The sequence below is a fragment of the Anas acuta genome, chromosome 3, assembly GCF_963932015.1.
Source record: "Anas acuta chromosome 3, bAnaAcu1.1, whole genome shotgun sequence".
Lineage (NCBI taxonomy): Eukaryota > Metazoa > Chordata > Aves > Anseriformes > Anatidae > Anas > Anas acuta.
The window spans coordinates 74244980-74264853 of NC_088981.1; positions in this window are offsets into that span (position 1 = coordinate 74244980).

Sequence of the window (19874 nt, forward strand, 5' to 3'; positions counted from 1 at the left end):
TGGTTATTGGGTGATTTTGAGTTTTTAAAGGCATTGTGTTTTCTAACTTACCACTACTTTTTTTTTTTTCTTTTTTTTTTTTTGTTCAATTTCTGGCTTATCCTAAGAGAAACAAAATAACAATAACAACAACAACAATAATAATAATAATAATAACAATAATAATAATAACAACATGAGTAAGGGACTCGGTCAAGTTGTATTCAGTAGGAAAACATAATGATAAAAATATAAAGAACAGTTAAACAAAAGGAATGAGAAATTCAGTAGATAATGGTCCATTTAACCCACTTCCCTGTCTTGATATGCAGTAGAACGTGCTATTTAGGGATAGCACATGAGTCTGACAATTATCCATTGTCCCTCATAGCCTTCAAGCATTCCCAGACACTGGGTGAAGGTGTTTAGAAGGTATATCCTTGTTTATTCAACTATAAATTCCTTAATTATTTGATTACAGAACTGCTGTCCACAAATTTGTGTAAACCGTTTTTCAGCCTTCTGATATTAGGTGTCCTCAAAGCTCTCTGTGGTAACAGACTCCAAAAGTTCACTGTTTGCTATATAAACTACATATATTTTATTTTTTTTCCTAAATCAGTCAGCTACCACTCCCAGAGAGTGACTGTTAACATTATTTTTGTAGAATTCAATAAAAAAATAAATAAATAAATAAAAATCTGTGGATTCTGTTACAAAGGGAAGATCTTAAGCAATATGAAGAATCTTCCAAAGCAAAATTCTGAAAGAACTTACAGGAGAAAGGATCAGCTTGAAAATATAAACTGGACTTTGAAGATAGTTGTGAATGACAGCCTCACTGAGCTGTGAAATCTGTAAGGTAGTGATTCATAAATACAGCTTTACCTAAATGGAGTAAAAATACAAAAGGTGATTATCACTTAATCCATAGTTTCCGTAGTACAAGAAAATATTGAATTATTTGAATTTTTTAAACTTTAATTTTATCTTAAACATTACAGTCAAGTTTTATTTAGATTCTGTTTTTTTTTTTTTTTTTTTAATCTAATTGCTGTTCCAATATATGCAACTATTTGTTACAGATATTGATATTTTGATATTTTCCAATATTCGTAACTGTTCTTCTTAATGTTATCCATGTTTTTCCATAAATTAAAAATGTGGTCCCTTTAGAATTTTTTATTTTATTTTTTTTGTCCTAAATGAATTTCACTGTTGTTATGAGAAATATGTCATTGTGGTTCCTGTTAAATTAGGCAAAAATCATATTTACCATTTAGAAAGAGGATAGAATGTATAGAAATTATGAAGAAAAAAAAATGTAAAATTGAAAATTTCTCAATTAAAAGAAAAAAAGAGAAAGAAAAAGAGATGAAGAGATAAAGTTGAAGGAAGAAATAAAGGAAAGAAGGAAAGAAACTGGAAACTTTCTGGCATAGAGCAGTAGATACATTTGGATACTTCAAAGGAAATGACAGGGAAGAAAGGGAAAACTAGGAAACAAAATAATCTTATTTTAGTGAAGAATGTCACCAAGTAATTGACCTGGAGGGAATCTGATCCGCAAAGGAGCATTATATGTTTTCCATAAATGTCAATGTATAATGTCAAGAAATTATACCTGATACCAGACTAGATCCTAATTTTGCACTTGCATGAAAAGAATTATGTTTACAGATGACAACAACAAAAGTAGTAGATATTAATATCTTGAATAAACACAAATAGAAAAGGTCAGATGCTTAAAGATAACGAAAAAGGTAACTCAAAATCATATCTCTGATGTAGTGGTGGAGAAACATAGCTTTGTTTTTCTGTTTCAGTTTTATATTAATTTTGGAATCTTTATAGAAGGTTTGGAGTGCAAGGCAATTGAGTAGTAACAGTATGAAGTTATGAACAGAATAGGTTAACCCAATATAAAACACATGATGCAGGGAGTAAGAAAATAATTAGTAAGAAAACAAATAAAGTGAAGAAGCAGATGAGTACTTGAAGAGAAATTTTATCCAAGTTAAGATGAACCAAATAGAATGTTTGAGTTGAAAGACAAATGTGTGTAAATAAGAATTAATGAATAATGATACGGAGTGATGTACAAATATCCCAAAATTACACAACCTTCATAAAACAGTAATTACGTAGGTCCTGCAGAAGAATTGCAGAGAAAAATAGAGGAAAGTAAATAACATGGGGGAAAAAAAGAAAATCTTCTTTTGACTTTGGTTTTCCTTTTAAAAAGAAACATTGTCTATGAATGATAATGTGTACAAGTATGTGAGAAACCCACACCAGAGCCAAGGTAAAACTGTTGAATGGTATTTACAATGAACGGGTATTCAGTAAACCTGTGAAAGCAATGGTAATATCAACCTGAAGAAGACAGCAATGAACACAAGAACTACAAAGGTTGCATATCCCAAAAACTTCATTGAGCTTGCCACAGTCAGGAAGGAATAAAGCAGAGCTGGCAGAAGTAAAGGTCAAATGCAAACTGGAATTAGCAGGTCGGGCCTTTTAACAGGAAGTGTATTGAATGAGAAAGGGAAAAAACAACAATCCTACTACAGAAATTTGAAAGGCATCAAACTGGTGATAATGTCTAATGAATTGGAATAAAACAAGTTTTATATTCATTTGGTATTGCCAAGAAATTGATGAACCTCATAGAAAATATCTACAGCAATTCAGTGACTGGAGGGAGTGCAGAGAAGTTATTAATGGCATCATTTAGCTTGACTGAGAGCAAGACAGGAACAATTAACGATCTCGCCAGATACATTTAACTGAAAATTGGGAAAAGAAATGGCTCAGCACCACATTATGAAAGCAAAAAAATGAACTACAGTTTTTGAAGAATCAGTAAAAAGGCCCGGGTTTCACAAAGGAAATTGACCTCCTATTGTCAACCAAAGATGACAGATAAAAAAATCTGCAGTGCTAAATCAGGAAAGCAACAAAATGAAAATCATTTTGAACAAGATAAATATACAGAAGAAAAAAAATCATGAAAAAAAAGCAAGTAGTGGTGAAAAAGAAGGAACCAAAATGAAGAAGAATATTTTGGAGGATTCATTAAAAAAAAAAAAAAAAATGAAGATGACATAATTCACCTCTACTACTCATGGACATGATCAATATATGGGTATTTGAGACATAAAAGACCAGTTAAGACATAAATCAGCCCAGTTTTGAAGATATGATTGGAAATTCTTTGTTAACTATTACTGTTTTTCACACAAATTGAAACTCTTTGGGTTTACTTTGTTCTTGATTTTATTTTTATAAAAATTATTTATGGTGTCTATTCATTCTTTAGCTATGAAAAAGCTGTGGTAAGGCTGCAGCCAAAGCTAGATGCGTAGTTGAGATGCATGCTGAAAATTTTCCATCTGTATGGTATCTTCAATGTGTGATTCCACTTCACTGTATATCTTGCCATACTCATCAATCTGCCCTTGTTTGAAGTTAACATTCCGTAGGGAATAGGAAAATATAATTATGGAAATTGCCTGAGTGAGCTGTTCTGTCTCAGTGTTTTCACAAACAGTCAGTCTGGGAGTATTAAAGCTAGGAATCAAAATAAAATCATTTTTTTTTAAGAGTCAGAAGAAGAGTCAAGAAGAAGCAAAAGAAGAGTCAGAGTCAGAAGAAGAAGTAAACCTGAATTTCAATGAAATGATTAGACCAAGTAAGCAGATGTGTAGTGTGCGTTTTAAAATAATGTATCATATTTTCCTTATCATTATCTTACTTATTTAGTATCATTTAGATTTCTCACACTACTAAGGGGTCACAATTACAGTCACAGAGTTAATGGGAAGTAGCTGCTCTAAATGTTTCATATATATGCTCTCCTCCTCTTTCCCTTTACTTTTCCATTTTCTTTTCCCTTGCCCTTTTCCATTTCTTTTCATAAGTTCATAAATACCCCTGTCTTGTTATGTCTGCAGCCAAGTGAGCAGTGATGTTTTCTTATCTACTACATAAACAGCATTTAAGTGTTTTGCCATCCTGTTTCTATTGTTGATAGGAATCATGAAACTCAAGAATCTTCTAATGGATGAGCATATTCTTCTTCATAATTTCCTACTAAAAATTAGGAATAGTTTTGAATCTCCCTAATGAAATTACAAGGCATGTTTTGTTTGCCCATTCCCTCACCTTCAAATCATACTTCCCACCTCCTTGATCAATGGGATCAAATATTCACTTTTTGTTTCTATTTTCAATATCTTTGTCCATTGCCACCTCAATCAACTTCATTATTCCTACAAAATCTCTATAACTCTTGCCCAGGAAGTATATAAGTACATTATTCTCTGCAACTTTTCTTCCATGCCATCAAATACACCTTTTTACATTGTTACTTTTTTAGTCCTAATCCTAATACTTAAATCCATCCTCTAACCTGAACTCAACTAATTCTCCCATATTTTTTACTCTAAGTTCCTCTAGCCACACCAGTTTATATACTCAACAACCATTCTCATCAACAAAAAACATCTAGTCCTGCTTCCATCCTGCAATCTCTATAGTCAGTAATTAGCACTCACATTACAAGTATTTATCTCCCCTATCCTTCTCTTAGGCCTCATTCCCTATCTTAATTCCTCTAGCCATCTTGAATCTATACTAATACCTAGTAGTCATAACTAAATCATAATTCTGTCTTATCTACTGCAAGTTCTACAAGTTCTAGAAAAATGTGTTGAGTTCTATAATTTGCTAAGATAAAACTGTCACATGGAATAAAAGAAGTGGCAATGAATAGAAGGCTGAATTTGTTAATAATAATAATAAGAATAATGCTATGTGTTTTTTTGTTTGTTTCCAAAAAATAGAAAAACAGCAAAAAATATGATGAAGTGAAAAAATTATTCATGTATTTAATTCAAGTAGGTAAAAAAAAAAACAAAAAACATTGGATTTTTATTTTTATACTCATTGTTTAACTTTTTTCTTTTTAAAAAGACTAATTTACTGGAGAATTAGAAAAATAACTTCTAAATCTTTTTAAATTTTATTTTTTTCAATGACTCCTTTTTAAAAATTCTATCTATGTAAAATAACTTTCACATGACATTTCAGGGCAAAAAAAAATATTTATCTTATATATATATTTATCTTATGTATAATGTTTATCTTATACAAAAGTGGTTTTTTTTGTTTTGTTTTGTTTCAGAATATTCAAATTAAAACTATTTTTTTTAATCTTTCTTTCCCTTTTGACAGAAAGAAAAGGGTGTATTTCCTTTCCATGGTAAAAGCTTTGGAAAGTGCAAGACATGACAAAAATTCCTAAAGGAAAAGCAATATAATGATATGTCAAATGAGTCAGCTAAAGAACTTGGATATTTCCTGATTATCATGAACTAAGTGAACACTGTTAATCTGATTTAAAAAAAAAAAAAAAAAAAAGCTATTCAGTATTTAATTTAGTACGCTTAGGTAATAATGTAGGTAATAATGCATAATGAATAACACAACATACCATGAGCTAGATTTTTTTATTTTTTCTGACAGTTTCTTTTGCAATAAAGCAGAAAAAAAAAATGGAGAAAGAAATGAAGATCTGTTATTTAACAAATCATGGTACAATTTATGTATTAAAATTTGAAGATGAAGAATAATACACAATATGGAAATGTCATTATTTTAACACAGCTTTATGCAATAACTAGTTATTTGTTTCACCTTATTATACTCAGCTGGAGTATAATGCATTCCACTAGTAATATAAACAAAAAGTATATACTTTTTATTGCAAAGGAAGGTTTTTCTGTAAATACTAATATGGTTATGTTAACAAATAAAATTGTATACAAGCATGTATTAATATGTCAATGTGAAAATGAAAAAGAAACTTACTAATGTGACCAGACTTTTATATCTAATATTTTCCCTTTTCCTGTTGGCAGTCATTCTGCTCACCTTCCTATTGTATGATAACTCCCTGTTACTGTGTGTTTCAAACTGTGAAGGCATCCTTACAGTTGAAACTTGATGTTGTCCCATAACTCAATTTTCACTTTAGCTGGATTAATCCTTATTGAATCAGCAAAAATAATTCTGGGATTTGGCAGGAAAAAAAAAAAAAAAAAAAAAAAGAGTCCTTTGTCTATAACTAAGAATTTTGTGATATTTCACTCATCACTTCAGCATCTCAACCCTGTATTGCTCTACTATGTTGCAGAGTATTTGCTTTACCTTTTACTGTATCATAGAGTAACCTCTGCTTATCTTATCATAATTGGTATACACTTATAAAACAACCAAAAAAAAAAAAAAAAAAGATTATGCTGTTTAATTACTAGCAAAAAACTTCATGTAATTTCATCTACTGTAACTGTTGCTAACCGTTGGGTAATCACAAGCAAATGCTGAGTTTCCAATGGCAGCAGACATGGTTGCTTACTCCACAAAGTGAAAAATGAAATAAGCATGAAAAAACAGCATTTTTTGTTCACTGTTGTTTCATATCCTTAAAAAATGGCAGATAATTTACCCCTCAGCTAATATTAATTTCTTTCATGTAGCTCAAACTATTATTTCTGGAACAAAACAAACACAGGACTCTTTTTAATGTCACAACTAGGTGCTAAATGCATGGCTATGAACAGAGCATTCTATTTTTTCCAAAAGTGAGCTGAAAAGCTAAACAGCAGAACTGTGTGCACTGTGTCATTTGGAGCTTTTGGTTTATTTGTGGTGATTGTTATGCTCATGGCAAAGAAATATTCATTAGAACCCACAAGAGGGCCCTAAGGAAACAATCAAAGAGGGCTTTTAATGAGCTCTGAACACAATTTTCATTGCAAGATCCAGTGGAGGGTTTCTACAGATGTTGCAAGCAAGAAATGCATGGATTTAAGGAAAACTAGAAGCCTTTTGGCCTTCAGGAGGGAACTCTTTCTTTATTGTTTTGCCTTGTGTGAGTAATTATGAAGGGGTGAATAGTCAAAAAATATCCTTTATTGTAACTATTTTTAAAATTGATTAATTAAGGTAATTATGAGTTATTATAACACATTGATAATACTTTTTTCTAAGTAACAGTTTATCCTTGACTGAATGATGTGAGTTTTCAGGTATTTACTGAATGTTGCCATCTTTTTTCCTGTTTAGTAACAAGCTTGGGATCTCACAAAAAGGGGAATATACACATTTATGAATCCTTACATATGCAAAACATCATTTTTAGCTATCAGCACTTTTTTTAGAAATAGAGCTAACAATTTTTAAAAATGGAAATAAAGCCATACAAATGAAAGCAAGACACAATCACCACCCATTATTGCTTCATAGAGCCTCTCAGCAGTTGAATGTCCCTAAACAGAGGGATCATTTATTAATATAGTGTTTCTGATTAGATCTAAAGGGAAGAACATGAAGACAGCTGAATTAATTCATGCAGTATAAACAGTAAAGCTAACCTAGCAGAGCCCCTGTGGATGGGGAAGCATGTGGATAGGCATGGAATGGACTGTGCTACACTCATATATTCATAATAATACCAGTCTCAAAACTAGGGAAAAACAAAACAAAACAAAACAAAACCAAAACAAAACAAAAAAAAACGCTCTGCCAAAAACACCAAAAAACATTGAACATCTGCTATAAAGGTCACTACAGCACCTGTTTGGGAAGCTAATTGTGGAAAATACAGGTAATCACTCCCAATGTTCACAGAAAAATTACATTAGAAGTGTGAATTTCTAAACAAGTCAAAGAGAGCCAAGAAGCAGCTGCCACATATCCTTATGCAAACGATAGCCCAGCAGGAGAGGATTTTAACAAAATAAGCTATTTTCAGATTCTTTGAAGTCTCTTTTCTGGCAGAGAAGAGTAGCACCAAAAAAGAAAGCAGTACAACTTAGCTAAGAAAACAACATGGTTAGAATAACCGTGACAAGCAGTGATAATATAGTTCAGTATTTTAAAGCTTCAGCTTCTTTTTTTAAAGATTTTTGAACCATCAATGAAATGACTCAAAACATTATATTTTTATTTTTTTTTAATGAACTTAGACTTTTCAAATCCCCTCTAACAGACATCTTGGCTGCATTGCTTTTTTATGTAGCATAAATGTTATTAGAATACTTTAATCAATTTTATGCCAAAACTTATCTAGGCTTTACTAATACGTTCAACTAGAGTATTGAATTTCATTTGTTCTCTCAGAGCCTGGTTACAAAGGGTTAGACTGACAGCATACAATTTCATACTTACAGCTAAGTCTTTTAATCAGCTGTATTTCAGAGCTGTATGAGTAAAATGAAATTTTCTGCAGTTTTAAAACATCACAAATGCATATCAGGATAATTGCTTGCACAGCTAATAGACTGTTTTAATATCTTCTCTGTGGAGTGCTTTCTTGTTAACTTAGCCAGCACAGTCCTGTCAAAGTTTAATGCTTCAGATGCAGCATATAATTTTAATCTAATGCACAGCATTTCTAATATTTCAAACATTATGATATGTGCACTGAGACAGAAATGAGTAGTTTGTTTAATAAGCCATACATATACTGTATCCAAAATGACTTGGGCTTCTTAAATGATTTGGAGATTTAAGGCAAAAGTGATTTGATTTTTTTTTTTTTTTTGGTGGGGGTTATTCTGTGTCTTCTTTTTAATTTGTTTGGTTTGGTTTGGTTTTCTTCCCTTTCTTGGCTACATTAAGAACAGATGAATCAATTCAGCAATACCTATCTTGTCTGAGGAAGATCTATGGTTAGCCCCTGGAGTTTTTGAGGTATGGGTTTCTCTCCCCCATTTATAAAATATCTATTTCATTAGTCTTAATCTCCAACATCATGACCTCTGATTATGACCTCTGACTTGTCATTGAATTGCCAAATTTGATCACAGAAAGCAATCGTTTGCATTATTCTCATTCTGAATGCAGAAATTTTACAAGTTTTACTCCTTTACAGTATTTCTCTGCCTTTACAGAAAAGCTGTAATTATCTTTGTCTTTATGACTAAAAGACTGTACCTTCAGAAATGTACCATGGGACTTACCATGTACCATGCATGTAACAACCCAAGTACTTATACATTACTGGAACATTAATTTCTTGTCCCAGATTCATATCTTATACACAGATAGACCATAATGGATATTTTTTGTGTAGCTAGCGCTCAGTAGAATTGTAAACTTCCTCACAGCTAGCAGTTATCTTTTCCCTTTTTGCCTTGCAGCCGATTCTACAGATATACAGAATAAGTGCAGCGTGATGGCTACAGCATCCTAGAGTTACATCCCTGGCATCTGTTGGTTCTCTCTTCCTCTGAGGTATAGTCTCCTGTATGGATTGATGTACAGACAAGCATATCAAAATCTAACACATACATGGTCTAGATTCATTATGTTTCCCACCTTTTCCTTCCCAGTTTGATCTGTACTGGAGAGATCATACAAGCCACTTATCGTTTGTGTTGCCAAAGAGCATCTATGCTGTTCATTTGTCGATCCTTGCAGAGATAAATGCAACTTGCTGTAATTAATGAAAATGCTGTGCTCTGGACATCTTTTGTAGGTATAAATCTTCTAAGTTAGGTCAATGTTCGCTCATTTATATATATATATGGGTATTAATATAGATCTAATATATAAGACATTTCTCCTCAGGCTATTGACATAGTTGGTAAGGTAAAAATTATCTTTTCAGACAGATTCCTCTGAATACATTTAGAAATCAAACACAGTTTTCAGATCCAAGAGAAAAATCTATTTATTATATGTTCTCAACATTTGTTTTTGTTCTGTTGGTTAAGAATGTAACAAAATATTTCAAAATACTCTACTATAGTGTTTCTCAGCCTGTGGTCCATAGAAGCAGTATATGAAACCACTGCAATTTATTTAATATTTTTTTCAAACATGTATTTAACCATACATTCCCTGACACATGGGAGGAGACAAATGGGGGAAAAGGTGCTAACAGCTCACTGCTATGAACACACAAACCTCAAGCTTTTAGAAAATTGAAACTGAATGCTGTTTTGGCAATACAGTGCATGATGGCACAAATCCAACACTGAATTTTTTATTATTACTTTTTTTTTTTTTTTTTCTGAAAGAACTAGGTGATTCTTCTTGTATATTTTGATGTAAATGTTCCATGGGAAAATAAAAAATAAAAGAGTAACATCACTTCAGCATTTTAAATATTCCATTCGATGTATTTATTCATCAAATATCACATTTTATATTTTATCATTTTGAATATCCTGTACAATATAAATTGAAGGGAAAGATGGCATATTTAATTCAGTAAATACTGAAACAGAACATTACATAAATGCCTAACCACTTACTTTTTCTTCTCTGAAGCAAATTTTGTATAAATATTCCTTGGGTGCTTTATTTCATTTGCACTTATTTCACTATATTGTCCATACTGTATGGACTGAACACAAAGGAAAATATTTCACATTTTCAGGTGATCTATACTGCCTCAATATAAAATTATTAGTAAAATAAACCAGTAATTTTATTACATTTGTATTTTATTATCACCTTAAAAAATACAGAACATTAAGAGAATTTTCTACAAGATCTACTATAAAGGAGTGAAATACTCTAGTGAGGCAATAACATGGGCCAGATGAGATGACTGTGATGGGGACGAACAGAAGTTCTGGCTGAGGGTTTATGGATTACTGTTCCATGGTAACAGATGATCAGAATGTTTTAGTGCTTGACTGATACAATCCCAAGAATAAAAAATGTCTCCTTTCCTGCAGAAGGGAAGGTCTCTTTCATACAAAATTCAGACTTGCTCAAGGAAACTCCTTAGGAAATGAATATAGATGATGTGTGGTGTGTTTAATGCATCAGATTCTAAATCTTGTTCCTTTGAAACAAGATTACAGTGTAACTGGAACATTCAGCTCACACCAGTATGAGCATTTCCAAATGTATGGAAGTGAATTCAACTGAATTCAAGGTGAATTCAATATTTTTCTGATAGAAATTGTGTATTTGCAATTACAACTTTTACCTCATCAAGCATTTATATTCAATATATATATATAATATATATAATTATAAATATATAATATATATGCATATATAGAGAGATTATATATATATTATATTATCTATACGTGTTACTATAAATAAAGTATATACAGTAACTATATGTAATATATATCATAATATATATAATATAATATATATAATATTATATTATATTATTGATATACAATATATATTATATATTATTTATTATATTACACATATGATATATAGTAACTATGTACTATATATATGTTATATATATGTGTGTGTATATATATAGTATATAATTACTCTATATAATTATATACATATATACAGTTACATATATACATATATATAGTTCCTATATATATGTATATATATATAGTATATGTGTATATACACATAATATATATATATATAGTAACATTGTTTTTGCCCAAGGAGTTTTAATTTTTTTTATTATTATTTTTATGACTTTGACACATAAGTCATTAATGCTATTTAAATGCAAATTTTATATGTGCAGTATGATTACTGAAGCTTAGTTTTCTTCCCACTGGGCTGTAATGTGCACCTTAAGACTAGTCTATGTTTATGGTCTATGTTTAGACAGCTTTGGGATGTGCATAATCACACTGAATAATTCCAATTCTATTTGCTTACTTGGAGGTTTCTCAAATACTTTGATGCATTCTACTTCTCTGTCTTTCCCTTCCTCATCAAAGTCACAATGAATTCCCATCAGAGGCATTATAAGAATATATCCTCAGGGTTATGATTTATTCTTAGACAGACTGGCTAAAACTCAATTTTCTCCTTCTCCTACCCCACTATTATTCAGTGGGGATTTAGAAACACTAAGTCTCATTGGCTTGGATTCAACATTAATTTAGGAGCTAAACTGTCCCAGTACCTAGTTTTTAAGCAATGGACTTACCGATGGAATCATAAGATTAAGCTGCCTATATGATTCATTTAAAAAGTAAAGCGTCTTAAAATAGGATAGACAAAAATATGCATGTTGAGGAGGGATCCATGTAAACTGCATTTAATTTGTTCTTCTCTGCCTTGAGAAGATACTATTTATGACTCTCACGTGTCATGCCCCTGTAGGCACCTGCATGGGTCTATCTCCCTTGCTCTAGATGCCAGGATGAACATGTCAGATAAGTATTGAAAATGCTTCCGCTCTACATAGAGCAACAAGTATCACCCAGCCAGACGGAGTAGGCTGTTAGATTTTAATCTTGTGACAAGAGCCTTCAAGAAAGCTGCAAGAAAGCCTGAAAGTTATATTTTCCAAAGATTAGTTCAGATTTTCATTCATTGACTTTCATTTGGTGCACATGCAAGTAAGCAGAATAGACTAGAACTGATATTGCTATGACTTAACTGTCATCCATTCCTCAGACAGGAGACCTCATCCATTCTGCATGGGAGGAACGCTCCTTGTTCTTCAGAACCTTTCTCTTTGCTTTTCTCCAAGCTTTTCACAGTCTGGTAAGGTGTTAGCTGTTATGAAACAAAACTGCCAAGGAGGGTGTAAATGACTAAACAGTCATCATGCATTGAATTCCATGCCCTGGTCATTTTTAGTTTACAAGTATAAGTATGACCTTCATGGGCTAGGATGAAAATACAAGACTTCTTGATTTTAATTCCTATCACACAATTAAGGGGAAGCATTACCTTTGATTTTCAGCTTTGCCTAGTAAGTTTATTCCATTAGAATTATTTGGAGATGAGATGTGTGATGGCTTTTATCTAGGAAATAGATGTGAGATTTATTTCCTTTAACAATAAATCAATAAATAAATCCAGCTTTCTTGTGTTTCATATGAACAATCTAATACGAAAGGAATTTGGTCTTTTCACCCTGAAGAAAAGAAGGCTCAGGGGAGACCTCATCACAATACTACAATACGTAAAGAGTGATTACAAAGAGTATAGAGGTTCTCTTTTCACAAGGAATTACATGGAGAAAGTAGCAGGCAATTGGTACAAGATGCACCAAGAGACATTACATCTGCATAAAATAAATATTTTTTTTTACAGTAAGAGCAATCAATCATTGGCATAACCTCCCCAGGGACATGGTAGAATCTTCATCATTGAAGATTTTAAAGATGTGATAGGACAGGGTGCTAGATAATCTTATCTAGGTTCCCTTTTTCCATAAAATATTGGACCTGATTATCTTTCAAGGTCCTTTCCAACCTGGGCTCTTCTATGTTTCTACTATGACGAAAAGGGAAATTTCAAAGTGTATCTAAGTAGAGGCCTTTATTAAAAATGAACTGAGAAACAATGACTTTATGAATTCTAATGAGGTGTGGACAAGATAAGTGATCAAGATATTCAATTAAAGCTTAGTTTTGACCATATGCAAAGGAGGAAGGTCGGCACAACAACAACAACAACAACAACAACAACAACAATAACAACAACAGCTTTTATGATCACAATTTTAAGCTAACATCTCTTTTCTAGTGATAAAAATTTTACATTATTTAATATTTTCCTTAAATTCAGATTTTTACATCAATGTCCACCTTGCTATTTCAATCTGTTTTGAACTTTAATTCTGACCATTTGTTCTGATGTATGAACATACACAAGAAAGGAGAGGAGAAGGAGCAATGTGCGGGCTTCATGTGCCCTGATGGACCTGGGATCCCCAGGAAACTTTGGAGAGAGTCATACAAACAATGAGAATGGCAACTGGACTCTTTCTGGTTGTCTTATAATCTGTGAGTTTTATGGTGGCTATGCACTTCAGGCACAGCAAGGGAAAAGCAAACATGGATAAAAAATAAAATAAAAACAAAAAAAGTTTTGACAGTATTCTAAACAGCTGCATGGTCTGTTATCTGTTCGGGGAAGATAAACATATATGAGAAAGGAAACAAAACACAAGGACTGCTGAAAGCTGCTGATCAAAAACTGAATTACTACGTGTATTGAAAAAACGCCGACTTATGAGTTACAAAAACTTTGTGATTAGAGTAAAATGTTAATGGAAACATGCATGTAATTCATATTTATGAAATCAGTGAGAACTGGCTTTATTAACTTGAGTACAGATGGTTAGATATTTCCCAGGACAATATTTTCATTAAAAAATCTTTAACTGAGGCTGAATGCTTTGTTTGACTCATCTCAGATTTGAGTACATTTTGCCAAATCAATGGCAAATCCACCAGTCCTATCAGACTGCTTCAGAGCAATCAATTTATTACTGCCAAGTTTGGCAGATCTGGGACAGATCAACCAGACTACTTCCAAAACAAATAATGAAAGCTTTGCTCATCAAAAGCTGGGGCAAGTTCACATAACTGATTTATTCTAGGTCAGTCTAAATGATGGACCTACCCTAAAGCCACTGACCCTGGAAGCTGTTAGCTACGGTGTTACCAGCTTTGGAACAAATTGTTTAGTAATTGACAAATTACCAAAATATTGTGGCTTGAGGGTCTACACCGAGAGGCTGATGGTCTTAATAAAACTGCCTGTATGAGAGCCTGGGAGCCAAAACACAGTAAGTTCTAAGGGGCTCAGGTGATCTCTCAGACTGCTGATTGCAAAAAAAGTATGGCCTAAAAGCCTGTATGGGCTTCTCCAACCTGCTTCTTAAGCCAATCTGCATGGTGGGGCATCCTCAAGACATAGCTCCAGTGCTGCTCAACAGTGTTACTTGTCAGTACCTCATGTCAATGTCATCTAGAAACAGATACAGTAGGCCAGAAATACTTTTTGTAGAAAGCTTTATATATACATATGTATGCATGTGTGTGTATATATGTATGCGCACATGTTTGAATTCAGCTACAGGAATGAAGTAAATTCAAAGATCAAATTACAAGAAACTGTCAAAAGGATAATCTCTACAAAAGTTAGGGAAGCACCTGATCAATATAGTGAAGGTTAAAAGTACTCTGTCACATACGCCAATTACCCTGTAATATGAAGGATTTCATTATTGGTAAGAAAAGTAGCAATAAGAAATGGAAAAGCAGTAAGAAAACAATCTAAAATATTAACCATTTCATTTCATTGTTCTTCTTGGCTACTTAAGTTTTGGTGGCTCATTCTCTCTTTTAAAAATCTTTCAGATTTTTTTTTCCCATTGTCTACTTCATTCTTGTAGTGAAATCTCATATCAAATTTTAAAGAAATATATACATGTATATATATATATATATCACTTCTCTCTTACCCCCCCTGCCAGGTACTTCTTTTCAAATTTATCTTAATCAGAATGAATCCAGCTGTCAGATGTGAAAGAGTTAAGAAAAACAGTCTAGCTTTTCAATTCCGTGTCTTAGAATGTTAAGTCATAGTGTGACACTATTTTATTATGTTTTCAGATTTAGTATCAGCATACAATATCACCCAATAACAATAGCACAAAAATATTATAGCTTGACAAACTGATTGTTCAAAATGAGGAAATCAGTATTATTAGGGTTCTAAGTGAATCCTATTATTAGGATTCACTAAACCTTGTGCCTCCTTTGTTCCTTTTTTTTTTTTTTTCTAAAACTGTTTTATTTTCTTCAATTACTTCCAACACTCGAAGTGTGGAAAACTTGTTTTAAGAATTGAATACTTCTATTTTGAGTGTCCAATATGAGGAATCTTGAAAAAATAAATAAATAAATAAATAAAAATTTGAAATAAAATAAAGTGTAAATGAAAGTGTCAGCTGTGTGTGCTCTGTAAACTGTTGTCCTCTAAGGATTCTTGAATAGGGAAATATGAAATCACTTGTCTAAATCTGAATTTCTGAAGTCTTTTTCAGGCTATTTTTCCCCAGAATTCTATTGCATTTGTTAAAAATATACACATATAATTGCATATAAGTTTTAGTGCTGTATAACACAATACAAGATTAATCAGGTAATATCAGGCAACTCAGCAAGTCAGTGGCAAGCCAAAGAAACAGAATACCCTTTATTTGATCTAGATATAAGATCTATGGAATATAGCAAAAGCAGCAATGAATAAGCAGAAGAGTTTAAATGGCATCCTTAGACGTCTTTTTCGAAGGAGTAGTCTCAGTGATGTTAACATAAAAGGCAAAGTAATGCAAAAAAAACAACACTGAAAAATAAAGTAGAGAAGGTATCTTTCTGAGCTTGTGGGTAGGGAAGAAAATCTGCCAAATAAGCTTAGCTGTAAATAATAAAAATGATTAGTTGAATTCATGTGAGATGGTGGGATATCTTAATGAAAAAATATCTAAGGAGAAAGAAAACACCTTAACTGTTATGAAATTCCTTCCTTTAAGAGAAGACATAATGAAAATGATTTGTTGTTCATTTAAAAATACATGGGAGAAAGAGGGACTCTCCAGGTTAACCAAAAGTAGTTTAGCTCTACATTATAAACTCTTGCCTTCTCCTAGTCTTTGCTAAATTGGTCTTTGCTAAATGACCTATTAACAAATCATGAAAAGAAGTGAATATAGTAATTCTATACTGGTGCAACCTGGGTCAAAATGACCCCCTACACTACTGAAAGCACAACAGACATAATGGTGTATATTAATCTGTATATTAATATATCTGTTTATATATACTATGTATATATATATATACTATTACTATCCTACCTATGTGTCACAGTATCATATGCACAAAGATGGAATCATGAGAATACACAAATGGTTTATTGGTTCTCATCTGAACTCATAAAAGAAAAGTTCAGATAACAGAGAGCAAAATCCAAAAGAGACTGAGCCTATGTATCAAAAGCTACATATAATTTTAGCTTCAGATTTGAAGCTGAAACCAGTAAATCTAAAATTGAAAAGTATCAGAAAGTTAGTAGCTTCTATATTTTGCTCACTAAACTTTATATTACTTTTAATTTCTGCTTCAATGGTGAAAATAATAGTTGGTTTTAATTGCCTGTCAGTTCAAGAGACAGATGCCAGATAAACAACACAGAGGATTTCACTGTCTTCATTTTAGGAAAACTGAAGGAAGATCACATTCTGGGTAGGAGAGCATGAAAATTGCTTGATAAGATTCCATTAAAGTGATCTGACAGCAAGGTTAGAAGTGAACTGGGAAAACCTTGCAGGGGTAATATCAGGGAAAGAGACAATCAGTTCGACATTTCCCAGGTTAAAGATTCACATTAACAAAATGGAAGTCAAGTGTTCATGCTTAAAGGCAACAGAGCCAATACTGGGATAACTCTAACTCATTCTGGACTGCAGAAATCATTGTCTTCCTATGGTGAATTTGACATGAAGAGTTCTAAAGTCACAGAGAGTATTTTACGAAGTATTGCTGTATGTGAACTGTATCTTGCCCTTTTCTATTTTTCTTTTCTCGTATTGAAAAAAAATTATTTAAATATTAAGCTCTTTATATATACACATATATAATATATATTCTGTCATATCCTCGTTAACATCTCATTACTGAGTAATTAGCTCAGGAAAAGGACAAAGAAGGGAAAAGAAAATTAGATGCAACTCTATAGGGTGTATTTTCACCTTGATAAGCAAGACTAACTCATTAGGGTATACTCAAAGTCCTCCACACATTTCAAGGGGATAATGCCCTTAAGGTATTTTTAAGTTATTAAAATGTTAATTTTTTACATAGAAGAGTAATTTACTAATCTCCAGTAGGAATGCATGTAGTGAAAATATATACAAAAGGAAGAAAAATAATTAAACAATTCCCAAATTCCTTTTTTTTTTTTTTTTTAAGTGAGGGTGGGAGAGATAAAATGTAAGAATAGAATGGCACTATAATTTGAAAGTTAAAATGGTTTAAAGGCATACATAAATTATCAATAGTTTCCTCACTGCTGGGACCTCTGCAAATTGTTTTATATTCCTTTTTGGAGGAAAAGAGAAGGAAAGGGATTGAGAAAAATATCTGAAAACTGAATGAATCCCAAACCACATGCATATTTAATTGGACAAGATGCAAACTGAATCCTCTGGAAATGTAACAGTATTGCATTAAGGGTTCAGTCATGAAAGCCACAGACTCTGTAGGTTATTCATGTGTTTCAAGGCTCTCCTGGAATGTTTTTATAGAGAAAATGACTTGGTCTGATCTATGAAAAAAATCTCAAAGAACCAGTACAGTGAATAGCCATCATGCCATATATTCTACTGAGTTGCGATGTCTTGTTAATAGATATTTGTTTTCTTTCTGAATTCTATTTTTCTTGAGCAGAAGCAGGAATACTCTACAGTCTATTTAGGAGTTTTCTCCTGTTTGTTTTGATAGTATACCATGGCCGTGATGCATTTGTAGTAAATTCTAGGCATTTCATAGAATTCTTCTGGAATATTTGAATATCTCAGATCAACTGGAGGAGCTCCTCAGCAGAAGCAGTGTGTGATTTAATGAACAAGTTACATTTTACTCTTCTTAATTTTTTGAAAGTGTGTACTGTCATCACACAGGAGTGTATAATGACACCAACAGCAAATGTTGCTGAGACCACTTTTTGGATATCAACAGTGACAAGCTGCCAGCACTAAATTCCCTGTGTGATCATAAAGAGAAGAATCTCTAGCTGCATTTGAGAAATTGTGGCATTTTAATGCCCAGTCACATATTTGGATGTTAATTTTACCAAAACTGTACAGCTGCCCTTCCACAGAGCAGAACATGATGACAAAAATAACCCGACATTATTATTATTATTATTAGTTAAATGTTTAACTGTACAAAAGGAATTAGAAGTAACTACACCATTCACAGTGAACTGAGCAAAATACAAAAGCCAAAATGAAACCATCATCATTATGCATAACATTTTATAACTTTTATGTTATGTGATTTTAAACAATTCAGATGAAAGCAGTGCAAAGCAGGCAATAGGAAAATAAATCAACAACCAGAAATATTGGGAAAATGAGTATGTGAAATGAAGAAATGCCACTCCGAGCCAGGAAGCCATCACTGTTGAACATTACTGTATAGGGCATTGTTTTGAAAGGCCCGATGACAACACTTCCCCTGCAGATTGCAACTATGTATTTACCCCGTTAGTCAAACAACTAAATGCGATGTCATTTGATGGTGGAAATTTCCATACATTCAAGAACCATCTTTTATATAGTGCTCTATTTTAGGATATTATAAGTTAGTGCTATATGCTGCTGTAGCAGATCCTTAGTTCTTATATCTCCTTGTTCAAATGCAGAACCAATCATACAAAATAAATAAATAAATAAATAAATAAATAAAATATGGAGCACTTTAAAGCAAGCTTCACAAATGGGAAATACATATTTGATCAGTCGATTTTGTTTTAGTGATGAATTTGATCCAGTGACATCAGTAAAACCCCAACATTTTTGTGATTCAACAAGAAAAATCTTGGGACACACAAATAATTTTCTCCATTAATTTGACTAAAAAAATTACCAATACTGTCCTCAGGGATTATACAATTGATTATGTATAGAAAATCACATTAGAGGCAATAGTGAAGTCCAGAAATAACCATCTTAAAATAAGCTATTTTGGATCCAATCTCCCTGGGCAGGGACACCTTCCAATATAAAGGTTGCCCAGGGCTCCATCCAACACCTCTAAAGACAGGCAATCTACAACTTCTCTAGGCAACCTGTTCCAGTGCCTCACCACTCATAGCAGGGAATTTCTTCCTAATGATTTATCTAAATAGAGGGTACTCTTTTACCTCTTGTCCTATTGCTACACTCCCTGATAGAGTTTTCTGTAGGCCCCCTTTAAGTACTGGAAGTCTACTGTAACATCTCCCCAGAGACAATTTATGGCATGCACACAATAAGCAGAAGAAAAATATTAAAAGCTGTTATTTACAAAGCATCTTGTTTTGAGAAGAGGGAATTCAATTGTAATTTCTGGACGTGG